Source organism: Chenopodium quinoa, unplaced genomic scaffold (assembly GCF_001683475.1).
Source record: "Chenopodium quinoa cultivar QQ74 unplaced genomic scaffold, ASM168347v1, whole genome shotgun sequence".
NCBI classification, from domain to species: Eukaryota; Viridiplantae; Streptophyta; class Magnoliopsida; order Caryophyllales; family Amaranthaceae; genus Chenopodium; species Chenopodium quinoa.
In genome coordinates this window covers 2566539-2586881 of record NW_018743510.1, presented here as the reverse complement: position 1 = coordinate 2586881, position 20343 = coordinate 2566539, and the positions used below count along the sequence as shown (strand labels likewise).

The 20343-nt window shown below is 36.5% G+C and overlaps 1 long non-coding RNA gene across 1 annotated transcript; it reads left to right on the top strand.

The window, feature by feature from the left end:
- Positions 1–4190: 4190 nt before the first annotated feature.
- On the top strand, positions 4191–5366 carry LOC110739601. The gene is made up of 2 exons (XR_002514856.1): positions 4191–4744; positions 5144–5366. It is a non-coding gene; the product is annotated as an uncharacterized LOC110739601 (long non-coding RNA).
- Positions 5367–20343: the final 14977 nt, after the last annotated feature.

Here is a 20343-nt window from a genome sequence, read left to right as displayed (position 1 = left end):
TCCATTTAGAGCTAGCCTTGGGGGCTTAAACCCACATCATTAACCTACCTAGCCTAAAGAGTCACCATCTCAACTCTTCTTACATCTTTTTCCAACGATAGCCTTTGTAGCCTAACTTTAATATCACTGTCATACACTACATTCACATATACATGGCCATATCATCCTTCTCTTAGGAATCCCTTACCATGAAATCTTGTTTCATCAATGTGCATGCTTCATCATCTTGCAAGACAGTATTTAACGATCATCATTGTATATTTGCCTAGCTTCTTGACCTAAGCAACGTTCATACATTACATACTTGCTTAGCTTCTAGACCTAAGCAACGTTTATCAAGATTTTTGTATGATGCTTAGCTTCCTAATCTAAGCAACATACATTGACAGTTATGCTAAGCTTAGCCTCCTAGCCTAAGTACATTCATTAATTGATCGCGTCATATGATGTAACTGTCCTTATCCTCCTGGCCTAAGAACATTCATTATGCATACATTATTTTCAAGACGAGCGATTTAATTCGACAAGAAGAAAATCCATGCGATTCACCTCGCATCGCTCTATCATACTCAACGAGAAAGCTCAAAACTTTTTCCCATTTTTCATCATTTTTTTCTTTTGGGGAAGTTCAAAAAATTTTCTTCTTTTGGGAAAGTTCAAAAAACTTTTTCAAAATTTTATTGGGGGAAGTTCGAAAACTTCATTTTTCACGTCTTTCTTTTTCGGGAGAAAGTCGGTACCCACCACTCGTGACAAAAAAAATTTGCATGTGCCTGCAAGCACACACTCAATTTTTACACAAACACATACAATCACAAGTCATACACATGTCATGTCAAGTTAGTTTGTTCAGTCTTGAGTCAATCACTCTCTATACGAGTCCTTTGGCAAATTCCATTTTGCAGGTCTCAGGTACAACCTCTATTCGGGGACAATCAGACAATCATATCTTTAGCCTCTGTTTGGGGACAATCGAGCAATCATTTTATCAGCCTTTGTTTGGGGACAATCGAGCAAACAGCCTCTGTTTGAGGACAATCGAGCAACCATATTACCAGCCTCTATTTGGGGACAATCGAGCAAACAACCTCTGTTCGGGGACAATCGAACAACCATATTATCAGCCTCTGTTCGGGGACAATCGAGCAAATAACCTCTGTTCGGGACAATCGAACAATGTCGTACCCTCTTCTCCACCAATACCTATACAGTCAGATGCACATGGCTTGGAGGTATCGAGTAACACATATACAGTCAGATACACATGACTTGAAGGTGCAATCATCGACATTTCATCATCATCACCAACGCCCAAACAGTCAGATGCACATGACTTGAAGACGCTATTATCATCATCCACAGCTTCTGTTCGGAGATAATCGAACATCATTTCTCTTCGGAGCCAATCGAAGGCACATTTATCAACACTCAGTGATCATCCCGAGGCGCAGACGGTTACTATTCATACTCACATTACAAGCTTCTCGAGGCATAGAGGCTTGTAATCTTTCATCATCATACATGTTTTCCTGAGGCGTGGAAAATGGTCAATCGTTGCATACTTCTCGAGGTGCAGAAGTCTGTAATTGTGTCCCAAGGCGCGGAAACCCTTTTTTTTAGTGTAATTCCCAAGGCACGAAATTTCACTTGTGAGCTACTCGAGGCGTAGGAGTTCACGATAGGATTCCTGAGGCGCGAAATACTATCATTCATCATTCCTCCCGAGGCGCGGAAGATCATCATTTAGTTGACTACTCGAGGCACAAGAGTCTACGGCATGTTTCCCGAGGCGCAGAAGCTTGTCACCGTTTATTCAGTGAATCGCTTGAGGCGTAGTGGTTCATGATAGGATACCTGAGGCGCGGAAGCCTATCATTCGCAACCGGTAGATTTTTCGAGGCGCAGAAAACTACCAAACATATTTGGTACCGACGCAATTTGATCACTTTACTCTTTTATCTGTGGAACTAACACTTTTCTACAGGTATCGACATATATAGAGTGATTTAGGATCGCAGAATGTCTAAAATCATTCTCCGTCCCAATCGACTACTTTGACTATTGTTTTCGAAACTTACTTTTCTACAAACTCAATCAAAGTGGGGGCTTCTGTAGACATCTAAAAATGTCTCCCCAAAACCAAACCCGATGATGAACAACCTTTCACCGCCATTATTGGTCGGGTTGAGTATTTAATCTCGAGAGTGCTTAAAATCCTTTTTCAATCATACACAGTTTACAAATCAGTCCACATTTTCATTCCAAGTATTTAGTCAAGTGTTGACCAATTTTCATTTCAGCCCAAACCATTTTAATCCATTTCATTTATTTATTAATTGAGCCCAATTAAAAAATATTATAAAACCCTAAACCTAAAATGAGTCCGCAATAGCTGAAACAACGCCTAATTGTCATGTGCCTATAAAGAAAATAAGATAAAAATGAATTTAAAATAATTTTCCAGAAATACAATTTCCGCGCCACGACAGTTTTTTCGTGCCACGGCAATTACTTTGATCCGGTTTTATCTTTTTACGCGGTTTTGACTTTCAAAATGATAAGATTACTGCAGAGCTACGGCAGAAATGTCGTCACATGGCAGATTGTACCATGCCACGGCATAAATGTTGTGCCACGGTGATTTATTTTGTTGTCGCGCCTCATTTCTAGGGTTCCGAACGTCACCCCTCACATTTCTTCTATAGATACGAGGTTGATTTCACAGTTTCGGGGCACCAAATAATTCTCTCTTTCTCTCTTATTATCTAGCCTAAATACTTGTCTTCCCTATTCTCACAATTCATCCCTTAAGCACTACCCGAAGTCCGTACTTTTCCCGAAAATCTATTCTCTTAAACCAAGGCGTGAAAGGTAGAAATGTTTGAGGGTTTGGCCTCAAATCAACTTTACTTTCATTTGAATTAATTTCCATTGTATTATTTATTTTCCTTGAAGTTACTAACATGTTTATTATTTTATAGTTGCAAGCAAACACAATCAAAGTAAGGAATCATGTTCCTTCTGTTCCTGTTATATTTCTAACGATTTTTATTATGTTTGTCATATATTAATTGTTAGATTTATGGTTAAATTGCTTCCAATGTTTTTGTTATTCTATTGTTATCGATTGATCACCATATTGCATGTTAAAGGGAATATGTAATTTATTTTTAATAAGATAATTTGGACGACCGGTTTAGGTTCCTTTTTAATCTTGTTGTTAATTGAAGTGATCACGATATTTAGAATTATATGTTGAATTAACATTCAACCAATTTAGCCTAATATTAGTTTGGAGCAAATTGAACTTTTGTATTGTGTGCCTTTGAAATCACAGGAATACTTTTCACAATAAGAATCGAGTAGAGGCCAATACAGGTGAATGTGACTCCATGACTCACTTCGTACCATCATCCCCGATCCTTCTTTCGGGTTCCGAACCATACGGAGTACAGGTAGTAATCTCATGGATTATGAATGGGGTGTAACCTTCATGGGTTAATCGTTGTTGCCTATCGTTGTCCCTTAATCATGGTTGCCTTAAATAATTCGTGAACGGTTTACAAGTTCCTTAAAATCTTGTTGGCGGCTCCCTACTTTGCTTTGTCCTTAATCGTATTATGTCAATTCCCACTTCCTATGATTGCCAAGCATATTCACACATGCTTAAGTAGGCGTGCTTCGAGTGACGCCTACAAAGACGTTGTACTTTCCTTTTTTTATTATACGCAGGAATTCCGCCACCTTCGAGTGGTTCATTTTATACTAGTAGATTAGCTCCCGTGTTAATACCCCTTTAATGGGGCAGGTTTGGGGGAAACTCGTTCGATGCGTAATCAATTTAAATAAATTATTAGTTGTCTTGTGATTTGTGTTAATAGTTGTGTGTTGAACTCAGAGCTAAAGGTAAGTTATATGTTGCTAGGGTGAATGCATGTTAGTGTTTCGTTTACGCTTATGTACTCATCATTGTTGATTGTTGTGTTTGCTTGGCCTTGTCTTTATCTTGGCCCTATGACTGCTCATTTCTTATCACTGCCACAAAATAGAGAATACATAACACATAATATAGAGCTGTCAAGTTAGATGGGTGATCTCTAGCATTCTATAGAATGCCTATGTAAGATGAGCGCTTTGTAATTAAGACCTATAGAGCGCCTATCATGTTAACCGTTCTATATAATTTATATCAAAAAATATGACTATGGATATAGATCGCCTGACTTAGATAACCGGTCTATAAGATTTTAGTATAATTATAAAAAATAAAAATCTTACCCTATGTAATAAAAACCTACCCCTCAACCCGCACGCCGCTCTCCCTTCCCCTCTTTTTTCTCTCTCCACTTTCTCTTCTCATCTCCATTCCTCTTTCTCTCCTCTCCTCTCATCTCATCTTCTCAAACTAAAAATAAAAATCATAATTAGGCAAGTAAATCTATTTTTCGGTTTTAAATCAAGATCAACGCATGGTCATTTGTATCATTTCCCTCAAAGTTTCAAAAATTAAATTCGATTGCATTCAATCTAGATTTGAGAATTGCAGATCGAAGAAATGTGGAGGGTTTGGAGCCGGAAAATGAATTCAATGGATTTCATTCAAATCAGTTTCAATGAACTGGTAATGCTTCACTGCAACGCCGCCGTAGATCGAGCCGGATAAGCCGTCGTCGTTTAATTTGGATGCGTTGTAATGAGGTGTTGCTGCTATGAAACGGATTATAAAGTCTAAAGATGCATAAAGGTATATGAAGTGTAATCTCATTTGTGTTCGAATTTCAATGTTTAATTCCGTTTTTTGGTTGTTTTAAAGTGATTTATATGAGTTTTATGTTTTTTTTTTTAATCGATCTATAGTACATGATTTAATTCTAATTCAAAATTTTGATTTTCAATTTAAAATTCGTTTTACTTCTCAATTATTTTAGATCTTTTGGTGTTTGGTTTTGTGTTATAATTTCTGATTTTCATCTTTTGTCAATTGATATTCATGTTTTATGATTTCTAATTTTCATGCATAATTCTAATCTTCATCTCTTATCAATTGATTTTCATGTAATAATTTCTGATTTTTATCTTTTATCAATTGATTTATATGTTATAATTTGGATTAATTTCTGATTTTTCATCTTTTCATTTGCAGGTGTTTGGTGCGACTTCTTTAGAGGTTGGTGGAGGCTATGCGGTGGTTGAGATTGGTGGAAGCGCTGCTAGTGGTGTGGTTGGTGCAGAGGTTTCGACTTTCGATGGCAATTCAAGTCGATGCACTTCTAAAGTCGTTGTTAGCACATTGAAAATTAATTAGTTGTGTTAGAAAACTTGTATTGTAATTTTTTTTCCTTAAAGAATTTAGTTATTATCATTCATATACTTGTATTTTAATTTTTTTGAAAAATAAAATTTATTGTTATGGTTTTTTTATTTATAACGTGAATTATTATTATTATTATTATTATTATTATTATTAATTTTTTTTTAATTAAAAAGGTGAGGAATAAAGAACGCCTATCTATGATAGGCATTTGGTTTTTATAAATCTATAGAGCGTCTGTACTAAGATTGACAACTCTCTTTTCCTTGTTTTTTATTTACCTTTTATGTAAAATAAGAAGCGCCTATCTTGGATGGGCGATGTGTATTGTGTTAGATATAGAACGCCTTCTAGAGGCGTTTTATAAACTTTATAAGGCACCCCCTCAGAAGAGCGCCTTAGAGGCGATCTATATTGATTGTTTAGGCGATCTTTATTCCCTATTATGTGGTATTGTATGGCGAGTAGTGGGGATAGAATAAAGAGAAGCTTTTTAGGTGATGCAGCATATCCATGTTGGGGAAATGAGTGAAGAGCGAATCTTGTTTAGTCTTTATAAGAATATGACTTGCTTTACTTGTTTTGAATATTATTTATTTGCTTGTGGAGACTAACATATTGGTTTTGAATAAGGGTTCGGGTTTTGGAAGGGCTTACAATGACTCTAAGTTTAAGTTAAAGGTTTTACTTTGTTTGATTTTGGTTTAACTTTACTTTCGTTTGGTTTGACGGTTGGACTTTGTTTTATTTTGAATTGTTTTGAAAAGAGTCTTTTGCTGTGTGTCCTTGATAAATGTCTTAGCCATTATCACAGTGGCGATAATGTCTTAGTTATATCCTATTTCGTATTTTAAAGGGCAAAACAGGTATTTTGAAAAGGAGGAAATTTCTAGGGTGTTACAGTTGCAGTGCCTATAAACGTTACAACTGTCGTTGCGTCGGTGCAGGTACCGTGGAGCGGTGCATTTCAATTGCTTCAAAATAAGTGTGGCACACTCAGGTGTGTTGGGGCAGAGTTGGGGACTCGGGCAAGCTTTTTGGCCGCGGGCGCTGGGCTAGCACTTGCCCAAAATAGGAACTCGACTCCTTGGAACTAGGGCAAGTTTGCAAATCTTGCCCTAGGCACTTGCCCTGGGTGCTTTGCTTTGTCTTCTAACTTGGCTCACTTGTGCTCTAGCTTCTCGAACTTGATTTTATTAACTTCCATAGCTATTGTCGAACTTCCTCCTCGAATTTGAATCCCGAGAAACTCGACACACCTACAAAACAAGCCAAACAAACAGAGATGCGAGAGAATAGCCAAGAAATGCGTAATAAGGAAAATAAAACCATTTAAAATATGCATTTCTCTAAACTAACACAAAGCACGTAAAGCAAGCATTATTACCTAAAAACACCACAAAAGAAGCTAAATACGAGCATAAAACAAAGAAGACAACTACTTTATGAGTGCCATAAATTACACTCATCACAAGCCCAGTAACAACGCCCAAGGTAGAGCACAAGACCCAGGAGCCCGCTGGCCCATGCTTGTCTAGGGGTGCTATATGCGAGGCCTTGCCCCGTGGTTGAGCTATTTAGATGCACCTAATTGTGGGCTTGTATGCTGGCAGTCATGCGTGAGACTTGGAAGGCAAGTTGATCCTTGTGGACGATTTTCCTAACTTTACTAGGTTTACTTTGAAGGGGTGATTATTTATTAAAAATACAACATGTTCTTTAGATGAATATAACAATTATATTACATAATTAATACTGCCTCCTAAAAGTAAAACCAAAGATCTAATTACACAACCTTGAGAGAATTGTCTGGTATTCTAAATTGACACACTCAAAGTGGGTTTGATCGTGCAGGTGGACTATTCAGTAGAGGAATTGCATTGGTGGTTCTTAGGCCCCGTTCATACTAACAAGCACGCTTCAAAGGTATGATCTTTAAAGCAGATTTATACTTGGATTAATCTCTTGAATTGTACATGGATTTAATCAAAGGGTTGTTTCCGCACTCGAGTTAGATTAGAGTAAAACTAACTGACACCATTACAAGTAGCTTCCGCTAAACAAGGCCTATGTTATCGTAGAACGGGAGTCGTTCCAACCTCTAGTTGTGCAAATCAAGGGGTAATTCTTACCCAAGCACCGTGCAAAGGCTCCTATCCCTAGCACACAATATTTTCTCTTAAAAAATATGATAGTGGACCCACTTTCTTTGTATCCCCAAAATGTTATACTTAACAAAGTATTTGTATTGTTGTGTAACTAAAAAAAAAATAAAAAATATCTGATTCACTTTTCCCAAATCAGTAGAACTCTTGGGTTTAGTGTGAGGATTTTTGTGGGATGAAAAGTCGTCTTTTAATTAAGGACAAAGTTGCTATTGAATCCATCTCCCCATGAATGAAGTTTGTGATTGTGTCAATTTTGCTCTATTTTTCACGGTTTAAGAAGTTATAGTATTTGATACTACAATTTTCACTACACTGACATTATTTTTTAACAAAGTTTGTCATTTCATAGACTATACTTAATATTCACAAACAAATTTGGTGCAATCACTATCAAATTTAAATTTTCACTTACGAATTATTTTATAGACGATACTTAATTTTAAGAGACAAATATTGTTTTATCACTGATAGTTTAACGACAAACCCACCAGCTAACCTCATGTTATTGGCTTGAATACAGCCATGATAAGTAGCGATATAGTTTAGCGGCGAACCAACAAGCTAACCTTATGTTATGGCTTGAATACAGTCATGATAAGTAGAGTAGCATAAACATCGATATTAGTCACAAATGGGATGTTAAGGAAGTTGTATGTTGTCGAAATCTTCTACCTGCTACTGATTTGTGATCTCAAAAATTGGGATAGGATGGTGTAGAAGCTGTATGTGATCAATGTTGTACCCGTGACTGGTCATAGTAGAGTTTTTCCGGACCTGTATAACTCTTCTTACTTACATTGGCATGATGAAGTGGTTCCATTGTTATAGATGGCATAGTTGAACTTGAGAAATCAATCAATCAATAACATAATACTAAAATAGACACCAAAGAATGACTCGTGTCACTTCTTGATGTTGTTTTTTTTCCTCCAAAACTTTTTTTCTTTATATTTTTTTTATTCACTTCCTAAAAAAAAAAATTCACTTATTTATATAATTGTGATTCACTTTTTTAAAAAAAATATTCACCAATTCATATAATTGTGATTCACTTCCTAAAAAAATATTCACATATTTTCCATATTTTTATTGTATAAAATATTATTCTATATATTTTACTATTTTTTGGTGTTCTACCTAGTCCACCGTTTGGTCTAATCCGAATTCGAAGCTTAATTCTGGTATAAATTAAGTTTCAAACTTTTTCAATTTTACTTAAAAATATGAGGATTATTTTTTGGTAGATTTTAAATTAACATTTGTAAAAGTCGCATGCGTGGTACAAGACTTAATCTAATGTTTATTTAAAAGTGTGTGCACATCTGTTTTTAAATTCATATTCATGGCTTTTTGAAATTTGAGCTTTGTTGCTTAAGTCCTTGTCTTACTGCAACTTTCACAGTATTATTATCCGTCTTGACTTACCGATTTCTTATTCTCATCTGAACTTCTTATCATTACAATGCTTATCCAACATACTAAACGGCCCACTATGGTACAAGGTGATGAAATCAATTCCATATGCTCAATCAGTTTAGATTATTACAATAATCAATAAGTAATCATTCAATTGACCTTTTTGTAGAAAATAGCCATATTCGGTTCCTTAATTAAAGGAACAGAATATTTATCAAGATTATTCTGATTTTATTTAGGCTATATTTTTGGTAGTTGTTACCTTATTTTTGCTTAGCCTTTGTGTATAAAAATAACAATAATCACAGCAATACAATTAACACAAAAAAGGTATTCAATACCAAAACACGATTCCGCTTATTTTCTTCATGGTATCAGAGCGTAAGGTTCGTTTTTGGGAATTCGAAACCTTTTTTTCGATTCTCATCATCTACCATCACTTACCTACAATGACTGAACAGCCAGCGACCACCAACCAATTAATATCCATGGAACAGATGGAACATATGTTCCAGCTATTCCAGAAAATGAACAAACAACCCAACAACCCAGAAAACGGCACATCACAAGTGGTGCGTGTTGCCGAAAAACTGAATTTCACCAATTACACCAAATGGTGCAAACTGATGCAAATAGCTATTGGTGGTCGGGGTAGGCTCAATCATATCATAGCCAACCCCGTTCCACCAGATGATCCAGACTATCAACAATGGGCACAGAGGGACTCTATGGTCCTATCCTGGATCATTGAGAATATAGATAGCGATTTAGTAAATCAATTCCTGGACTATAAAACTACCTGGGATTTATGGAAGGGAATTGAAACCCTTCTTAGCAGCGGAAGGGACGAATTGCAGATCTACGATCAGAACTGTAAGGCAGCAACATTGAAACAAGGAACAGAAACAATAGAGGTGTATTTTAGTAAACTGAATACCCTCTGGAAAGAAATAGACAGAAGGATGCCAAATCCAATGAGGTGTGCAGAGGATATCACCCTGTTCAATACATTCATTCAACGACAAAGGCTTTACCAATTTCTGGCCGGAATTAGTGATACTTTGGACAAAGAAAAGAGGGATATCCTACATCTAGACCCCTTACCCACCATTGATGCCTCATATGCAACCATAAGACGAGAAATTACTCGTCGCGGTATAATGATCGGCGACTCATCATTGGGACAAGGTCCCTCAGAAATCGGTAGTGGGCTCCTCGCTCAACACCGGTTGGACACTTCATCCCGGCGAGAGGACAAGACTTACCTGAAGTGCAGCCACTGTGGGGGAACGAAACACACCAAAAAGGGGTGTTTTAAAATCATTGGTTACCCAGATTGGTGGGAGGATCTGAAGCAAAGGAAGGCTGCCTCCAAGGCCACGATTTCCCAGACCGGCAGCAAGGCCAACCTCGCTGTCAATAACAACCCAGGCGACGACGGCGAGGAGTCACCCACCATAGATCATTGTTCGAACAAGGCAGCAGGTATGAACAACGAAAAAGGGGCCACCGGAATTCATGGTGACTCGCTAGGTAAGGCAGAGGAGGTAAAATGGGAAAGGGGAGATGAATATGGTAAGATCCAAAAAGAGGATCTTTCCATCTCTTATGTGGCAGCCGAAACACAAGGAGGAACAAAAATCCCTAATTCAGAAAACATGTGCTTTCCCACCCAAAATAATCCCACTTCCAAAAAACAGACCACAAAAAATAACCAAACTCCCTTGGGCCTTGTTTGCAATAAAACCAATCCATGGATTTTTTTATTGTGGAGCCACTGACACAATGACCTACGATCTGTCGGATATTGTGTCCTTTCATACCACCCATCGTACCTAAATCCAAACCGCAAATGGGGAATATATTCCTATTACCCAGGGCGGAACTGTAGATATTACATCTGATATCTCTTTAAAAAATTGTCTCTTAATTCCCAGTCTTACTCATAAACTCTTATCTATTAGTCAGTTGACTAGGGAACTTAATTGTACTATTCTCATGACATCTATTGGTTGCATTGTGCAGGATGCTCGGACGGGACAAATCATTGGTTGTGGTACTGAACGAGGAGGTTTATACTATGTGGATGAGGCGACTCAACAGGGTAACGCTTTGCTCTCATGGATCACCGAAATATCAATTTCGGATGTGGCATCGTCGGTTAGGCCACCCCTCTGTAGGTTATCTTAAACGTTTATTTCCTTCTTTTAAGAACATGGATGTAGACTTAAATTGTGAAGCATGTGTTTTAGCTAAGAGTCATAAACACTCATATTATCCTAGTTTGACTCATACTACTGCACCTTTTGTCCTAATTCATTCCGATGTATGGGGCCTAGCGCCTGAATTTGCTTTTCATAATTATTCCTACTTTGTTCTGTTTGTGGATGATTGTACTCGTATGAGTTGGGTATATTTTCTAAAACATAAATCTGAAGTGTTTGATGTCTTTGTTAAATTCTACCACATGATTTGCACTCAGTTTAATGCTCATCCTCAAATTTTAAGGTCCGACAATGGGGGAATATATTACCTTGGATATGAAACAATTCATTGCTGATCATGGTCTCCTTCACCAAACCACCTGTCCTGATACTCCTCAACAAAATGGGGTAGCCAAACGAAAAAACCGAACACTTCTTGAAATCACTAGAGCCCTTATGATAGAGTCTCATGTCCCTGTTCATTTTTTTACTAGAGGTCATTGCTACATCTACCTATCTCACTAACCGTCTACCCACAAAACCACTTGATTACAAAACACCTCTTGATACTCTATCCTCCCATGTCACCATTCCATCATCACATTCCTTACCTCCTCGAGTCTTTGGGTGCATTGTTTATGTTCATCTTCCCAAACGGGCTCGTACTAAATTAGAACCAAGAGCAATTAAGTGTGTTTTTATTGGGTATGGGGGTACACCAAAAGGAATATCGTTGTTATGACCCTGTCCAAAGAAAAGTCTACACTACCTTAGATTGTGAGTTCTTTGAACATTCTTACTACTACACCCAGCTTAGTCCTCAGGGGGAGAATATGAGTGATGACCTTAGCTAGCTGACATATCCGGAAGTGATGGACCCAGATCCTACAACACAAGTAGGTAATACCACCGATGTTGCCTCAGAAGCACCAGTGTCACCTCCTCTTCGGCCTACACCGGTCTCGTCAGATGAGCATCCATCTGATGATCCCTCATCAGCAGAGGTAAACTCTGAGAATTATCCTATTTTTAGTGATGTCCCTGAAATTGACCCTATTCCCAGTGAAAATTTTTAAAACAGGTATGAGTTACCTCCTAGAAGTACAAGAGGTGTGCCACCTAAAAGATACGACCCAGAATATGAGGACCAACGGTCTAAATACCCTATAGAGAGAATCAACAATGAAAACTTGTCCAGCACAGCTGTAGCCTTTAATGCCTCTCTATACTCCACACACATTCCTAAAACTGTGGAGGAAGCTCTTAAGAGTGAAAAGTGGAAACAAGCTATGGAAGAGGAGTATAGAGCTCTACAGAAAAACCAGAGATGGGACAAATGTGTCTTACCAAAAAGAAAGAAAAAGGTGGGTTGTAGATGGGTATTCTCCATTAAATATCGGGCATATGGAACTATTGACGGATACAAGGCACGACTGGTAGCCAAGGGATACACTCAGACATATGGAATAGACTACTTAGAAACCTTCTCTCCTGTAGATAAGATTGATACGATATGAGTTTTGTTCTCTATTGTTGCAAACAAAGAATGGCCTTTGTATCAATTTGATGTTAAAAATGCCTTTCTTCACGGAAGTATTGAGGAGGAAGTGTATATGGAGGAAACTCCAGGATACTCTCAGGAATTTGGAAATGGAGAAGGATGTAAATTGAAGTAGGCGCTCTATGGTCTAAAATAGTCTCCAAGGGCATGGTTTGGAAGATTCACAAAGGCTATGAAGAAGTTTGGATACAACCAAAGTAATTCTGATCATACTCTATTTTTGAAGAGGGTAAAAGCAAAAATCACCTGTTTGATCATCTATGTGGATGATATGATTATTACAGGAAATGATGAGGAAGAGATTGCTGATTTAAAAGGGAAGTTGTTTCAAGAATTTGAGATGAAAGATTTAGGCACCCTGAAATACTTTCTTGGTATAGAGGTCCTTAGATCAAAGCAAGGGATTTTTATTCACCAAAGAAAGTATATTCTTGACCTTCTGGCAGAAACAGGAATGCTGGGTTGCAAACCAGCTGAGACTCTAATCGTGGCAAACCATGGTCTTCAGATTCTTGAAGGAGCAAAACTGGCTAATAAGGAGCAGTATCAGAAGATTGTAGGAAAACTCATTTATCTGGCTCACACAAGACCAAACATAGCCTATGCAGTAGGGGTTGTAAGCCGGTTCATGCATCTTCCCCAAGTTCAGCACATGACAGCAGTTATGAGAATATTGAGATACCTAAAGGGTACAAGTAGTACAGGAATCTACTTTGATAGGAATGATCACCTTGATCTAATTGCTTACACAGATGCAAATTGGGCAGGAGATCGTGATGGCAGAAAATCCACCTCCGGACACTTTACTCTAGTAGGTGGTAATTTGGTCACATGGAGGAGTAAAAAACAAAAGGTGGTAGCTTTATCAAGTGCAGAGGCAGAATTCAGGGGAATTGCAAAGGGAATAACTGAAATCCTATGGATCCGGAAGCTTATGAATGAAATCGGTTTTCCGCAGAAAATAGCCTGCAAACTCTTTTGTGACAACAAAGCAGCCATAAGTATCTTAGAGAACCCGATCCAACATGACAGAACAAAGCATGTTGAGATAGACCGACACTTTATCAAAGGCAAACTGGAAGATAAGATAATTAAACTTCTGTTTGTACGGTCAAAGGATCAATTAGCTGATATCCTGACAAAAGCAGTCAACACTGAAGCTTTCGATACGGCATTACGCAAGTTAGGCATTGGAGCACCGAATGCCCAACTTGAGGGGGAGTGTAGAAAATAGCCATATTCGGTTCCTTAATTAAAGGAACAAAATATTTATCAAGATTATTCTAATTTTATTTAGGCTATATTTTTGGTAGTTGTTACCTTATTTTTGCTTAGCCTTTGTGTATAAATGTAACAATAATCACAGCAATACAATTAACACAAAAAAGGTATTCAATACCAAAACACGATTCCGCTTATTTTCTTCACTTTTAAGATTGTTGTGAATCTCGTTCATGCTGAAAATTTTCTTTTTGGTTAGGAATGAAATGCTCCGAAGAATAAGTAGTGCTTGTAGTTATTGTTATACAAATTGTAATATTCTTGAATGTAATTCATTAATATTTAACTTATTTCTTTTTTGTATAACATAGGATCTAATTAAAGATAGGGGTATAACATAGGTGTTGTTTGGTTAGAGGTAAAATATATGGGAAATTCTATTTCCTAGGAAATGGATATGGCATGTGTTGTTTGGTTGACACAAAAGTATCAAATTGGGGGAAATAGAAAATCCAAGGGAAGTTTGAATTCCCATGAAACATGGGAAATCACTTACCAAGCCCCCCCTTGGTAAGTCACATTTTTCATATTATTGTGGGGCCTACTTGCATTATTAGCACTAATAATTTAATCTCTTTTTCCTTCTCTCTCCAAATTTGTTCACTTAATTAAAAAATAATCAAGCTAACTAATAAAACATAGGAAATCAATTCCTAGGAAATTTAAATTCCTACATCTTCAACCAAACAAACAAATGTCAATTCCTAGGAAATGGACAAGGGAAATTACTTCCCATGAAATATAATTTCCCATGGGAACTCATTTTCCATATCAACCAAACAACACCATAGCATCCCTACACTCCATAATGGTTGCCCCCCTCTTGCATGATCAGATTCCATATTGTACCTTCGTTGGGCCATTGTTTTGCTTCAACTATGTGGACGTCATCATCCACATGTTGTATCAAGACAATTCGAGGTGCTTGACAGATTGATCGAACCGATGTTGAATCTCGTCTAACTCTAGGGATGGCAATAAATCAGTTGATCCATAAACGTTTTTCACGGATATGGATCTTAAAATTTTGGATTCGACGGATCCGGATCCTATGCTATAAAACGGATCTAGATATGGGTCTAACTAAAATACCCGTATCTAGATCCGTTTACCCGTTTTTTTGGTTTAAATTTTTATTTTAAAACTATAGGCCTAGCCCACAACATGTTAAATGAGACTTTTAGTTTCATTATTGTTCAATGTTCACACTAATTCCAATACTGTAGTATATAATTCCAAAGAGTGGATCTCCCTTAGTGCTCACTGACTTACTGTTCACCAGTCCGCAAGTTATTTTGTTTTCGTTTTTTTTGTTTTTTTTGTCATTTTTACATGTAGTATCTTAATTTTAGTGTAATTATTTACTACAATTTGCGGTTTGTTGCTACTTTAACTTTGTCATATTATCTTAAAACACTTAGTTTGTTATTTAAAATAGGTGAAATGTGCAAGATCTGTTTTGGTCCCGGATTCATAGGATCCAACGGATGGATATGGATCCCCTTTTTCATATTTGACAGATCCGGATCGGATTTGGATCCAGGGTACAAAAATGGATCTGGATCTGGATCCACTCGAATTCGGTCTAGATCCGACCCATTGTCATCCTTATCTAACAATCTGACACTGATTGTTTTCAAGGATAATTAGGGCCTGCATCCCATAAACTTTAAAAAAAAACATTATGATAAGGTGTTGAGACAGTGGGGGGAGATTGGTAGTTGTTTGATTTACGTCGCTTGATTTATTTCAAGGAAGGTTCAATAGAAGACTCGTTTACGCCGATTGATTTATTTCAAGGGAGGTTCATTCTAAACCAAGCCTTATGTTATTATGATTATCATTTGGTTTAATTCTTAGTAATCCTTTTAACAAATGTATGGTTTTGCTCTTTGACAATGAAATGTTGGACGTTGAATTTGTCGATTAAATATTTGTTGAAATGATTGTTAGAAAGAAAGACTTATTAAATCCATATTTTATAAGTATGACTTTGCATATTTGGTTACCCCTATTTTTTTTTTAATTTTATATTATTTTAGGCACTAAGGGCACTAGTTCAAAGGCCAAGTGCCCTTTACATCAATTAAGGGCACCAGTTTGGACTTTGAACCGGTGCCAAGGATGTTTGGTATTTGACCGGTTTTTCCATTAAGGGGCAACTAGTTATCCTCGAAAACAGTAAGGACTTAGAGGCTTTTTGTCAGGAATTTTATATACCTACACAAAATCATAAACTAAGTCTAGTCGAATTAAAGACTATTTGCACTAATGAAGGTAGGGTACATGGTCAGAGGATCAAGACCATCCTCCTCATGATCGTGAACTGCGTAATCATTCCAGATGGACTTGAACAACATTGTTGGACATCTTACGTCCAATTTATTGAAAATTGGATGTGGTCGACTCCTATGCCTGGGAGCAACAATGTTGTCATACCTATATATATCAAGGTATGAAAGAGAGTAACAAAGGGAATTTAATTGATGGCTTCGTATGGCTTATATGGGAGCAACAATTTTTTTCTCATCTCTGTTTTTCTTTTCCTTATCTCTCTTTAGATAAGATTAACTAACTTTTTTTTTCATAGGGCTTTTCTATTATCATTTCAACTTGCGTAAAATCTTTGAAATTGAAGTTGATCAAGTGTAGATGCATGCCTCAAACGCCAATGTTGGCGTCTTTAGTGAAAGCTTTTTTCTCGAATTAGTGTAAATCACCACTGCAAGAAGGCTACTCACATGTTACAAACAATGAAGATGCCAATATTGGCATTTGAGGCATCTGCACTTGCTCAACTTCAATTTCAAAGATCTTATGCATGTTGAAGTGATAATAGAAAAAACCCTATGAAAAAAAAGTTAGTTAAAATCTTATCAAAAGAGAGATAAGGAAAAGAAAAACAGAGATGAGAAAAAAAAATAGCTTACCATTATCAGCCGTACGAAGCCATCAATTAACTTCCCTTTCTTACTCTCTTTCATACCTTGATATAGGTATGACAACATTGCCGCTCCAAGGCATAGGAGTCGACCACGTCCAATTTTTCGATAAATTGGACGTAAGATGTCCAACAACGTTGTTCAGATCCAACTAGAATGATTATGCAATTCATGATCATGAGGAGGATGGCCTTGATCCTCTGATCATGAGTCCTACCTTCATCAGTGCAAATAGTCTTTAGTTTGATTAGACTTAGTTTGTGCTTTTGTGTAGGTATATCAAATACATGACTAAAAGCCTCTAAGTCCTTACTGTTGTCGGGGATAACTAGTTGTCCCTTAATGGAAAAACTGGTTAAATGTTGAATGTCCTCTAAGGGCGCCAGTTAAAAAGCCAAATCGGTGCCCTTTACATTAGTTAAGGGCACCGGTTTGGCCTTTAAACTGGTGCCTTTAGTGCCTAAAAAAATTAAAAAAAAAATAGGGGTAACCAAATATGCAAAGTCATTCTTATAAAATATGGATTTAATAAATCTTACTTTCTAACAATCATTTCAACAAATATTTAATCGACAAATTCAACATCCAATGTTTCTTTCTCAAAGAGTAAAAACATATATTTTTTAAAAGGATTACTAGGAATTAAAACAAATGATAATCATAATAACATAAGGCTTGTTTAGAATAAACTTCCCTTGAAATAAATCAAGCAATGTAAATGAGTCTTCTATTGATAAGCCCCACCATTTTCATCATAAACTTAAGTTTAAAGATGACATCATAACTCACTTATTTGAGCAGATATCTACAATCCAACTGCTCAAAATGAAGTCTCATGTGTCTTGAACATGTTCCCAAAGTTTTAGCCAAAACCACCCATTGAATGACCTTTGACCGGGGGTCATTTTTGAAACTACTCCTAGAAAAAACGAGGACTGTTCTGTTACACTAAATAATGTTATGTTCAATAGTAATTTCATATCCATTGAAAATAATATTAACAAGAGTTATATCATTAGCAAATCATAAGGTGCATGCCAAAACTCGAAACTTGAATTAATAATGTCATTACCAACACAACATAACAGAAAGCATTACAAACTTTAGGTAAATCTGATATGTAGAAGAAAAATAAACAATGTGTGTTAGTAATAATAAAATCAAATGTGTCTTTTCAAATCATTGCCAAATACGAAATATAATCTTATACATAACAGAAAGCAGTTACTCAACCATTCAAGAAAACCAGTTATCAATAATATGTTATTATTGTGCTCCCCATGATTCAACTATTCAAGTTAACTCTCCAGAAAAAAAAAAAAAAAAAACCCTACAACATTTATTAAGTCACAACAACCAATTTATCAATATGAGGCACTTCTTGCTTTTTCTCAAAAAATAAAAAAGTCACAACAATCAGGGCTATAATTTAGATGATGGTTAAGCAGATATCATCTTCATCAGCATACACATACTAGACATTCACCACGTGCAAAGAAAAAGGAAAAATCAAAGTCTGTGAAAAGCATGAGTACATGATCACCAAAAACAAAAACAATCCACATTAGAGGTTACAATATCCTTATTAAGTGACTAAAGAATATCAAAATGGTAACCCCAATGTCCACAAAACAATAGCAATGTAAGTATAAAAGAAAATAAAACATTTTTTTTTTTTTCTTTTCTTACAAGACATTGTTAAGTAACTAACAAAAAGCTTGAAGGCAATTCTCCACCATAACTTTTACACAGGCCATCAATTAATAAAACGACACCACCGTGAGCAAGGTATATATTGTTATAAATGAAACTCGCAGGAACAAAAATAATAAGAACAATGTTACCGGGGATAAGACTGAGTCGCGGACTATGTCGCTCTCTTTAGAACATTCACGGTACTGCAAAAAATGTGTGCAAGCAGCTCGTAGGTAATCGGATGTCCCCCAAGATAAAACAGTCTCTCAAAACTATAAAGTACCGATGAATTTGCACTGAACCACCGGGCTAACAAAACACCAAAAACTGAAAATTGCTGAAATTCTGTATTTAAGGGGGAAGAAGAGAAGATTAGGAAAAATGAGTTTTTTTTTTTGTGTGTTTTGAAACACTGAAGAATGTCGTATATATAGGCCAGCTGATTTGAACGTTTCAAGCAAAAATAACACATCATTAAATTAGAAAACGGTCAAGCAAAATTAACTAAGTAAACGGCAGAATTCAAGAGCAAAACGGCTTCAAAACAGTCAAATTTTAATTAGCATAAAATCTGGAACAAAACTGTAATCCACCATGAATAACGGGATTTAAAACAATAAAGAATCAGTCAAAACGGTTAGCAAAAATCAAGGCACTAATTACGTAATGAAGCCTTGTTCAAAAACTGTATAAAAAATTAAGTTTGTATAATAAACCCGACCCGACCCGACCTGGCTCGGTTCGGTTCGGCTCGGTAGGTAAGTCTTCCCTCTCCACAAAATGTGGGTAGTCCTTGGGCCACACCCAAGTATACCACATGCTACATTATAAAGAAGGAAAAACTCCCATTTACCACCAATGTGGGACTTTGTTATTTTCACAAAATTCACACTAAAACATACTTTGTTTCAACATATATAATGAGAGAAAAACCGTTATTCATTCAAGCATACATACAACACGACCTATCATATTATTCTTATACACAACGTGAATTGCTCCAAATAAAAAAAGCATTCTAAATTCAACATATCAAGAATCAAATACTTGGAAAGTTGGAATCAATCAATTGTCTTTTAAATTATTGGTAAATAAGCAAATAAATACTTATCTTAAGGTTGTGTAGACCAAATTGACAATTGCCGTGTCGTGATGAACCACTAACCTAAATGACGATTTCGCGCTACCCCGGTGCAATAGACATCAAACAGGTGCACTCATAGACCCAACTGGAACCCAGAATACTTGCTCAAAAATTCGAAGGAATATTTTTAAGAGAAAGGAAAAGAGATTGCTTAATTTGTTGTATCTATTTAAAGATGGGAATGCAAAATTTATATAGGAATAGATGGAAGGAAACTGTAGCAACATCAAGGGGAAAACGACTAACAATTAAGAGGAATAACTTCCCTTTTAACGGGATGATTAAGAGGCCATAACAACCGGCAATTGATGAGCGTAACTTTCGAATTAATGGCATTCTAAACAAATTAACTCAAGCGGATAAACCTTGAATATTGTAACAAATACAATATTCCAATAACAATGAATCGTCAAAGAGAAAATGGGGTACCAAAATGATAATAGGTCCACAACCCACTTACCACTGTATTAAACTATTCAAAAATAAACAATGCAAAGATTTGGTATTTTGTCAATGTGAGACTATCTCTTTATCAGGACCGTCCCAACCTTTTTGAAGGCCCTGTGTAAATATGGAGTATAAAATTTGGCTCATGAATTTTTCTACTCACGGCTTATTTTT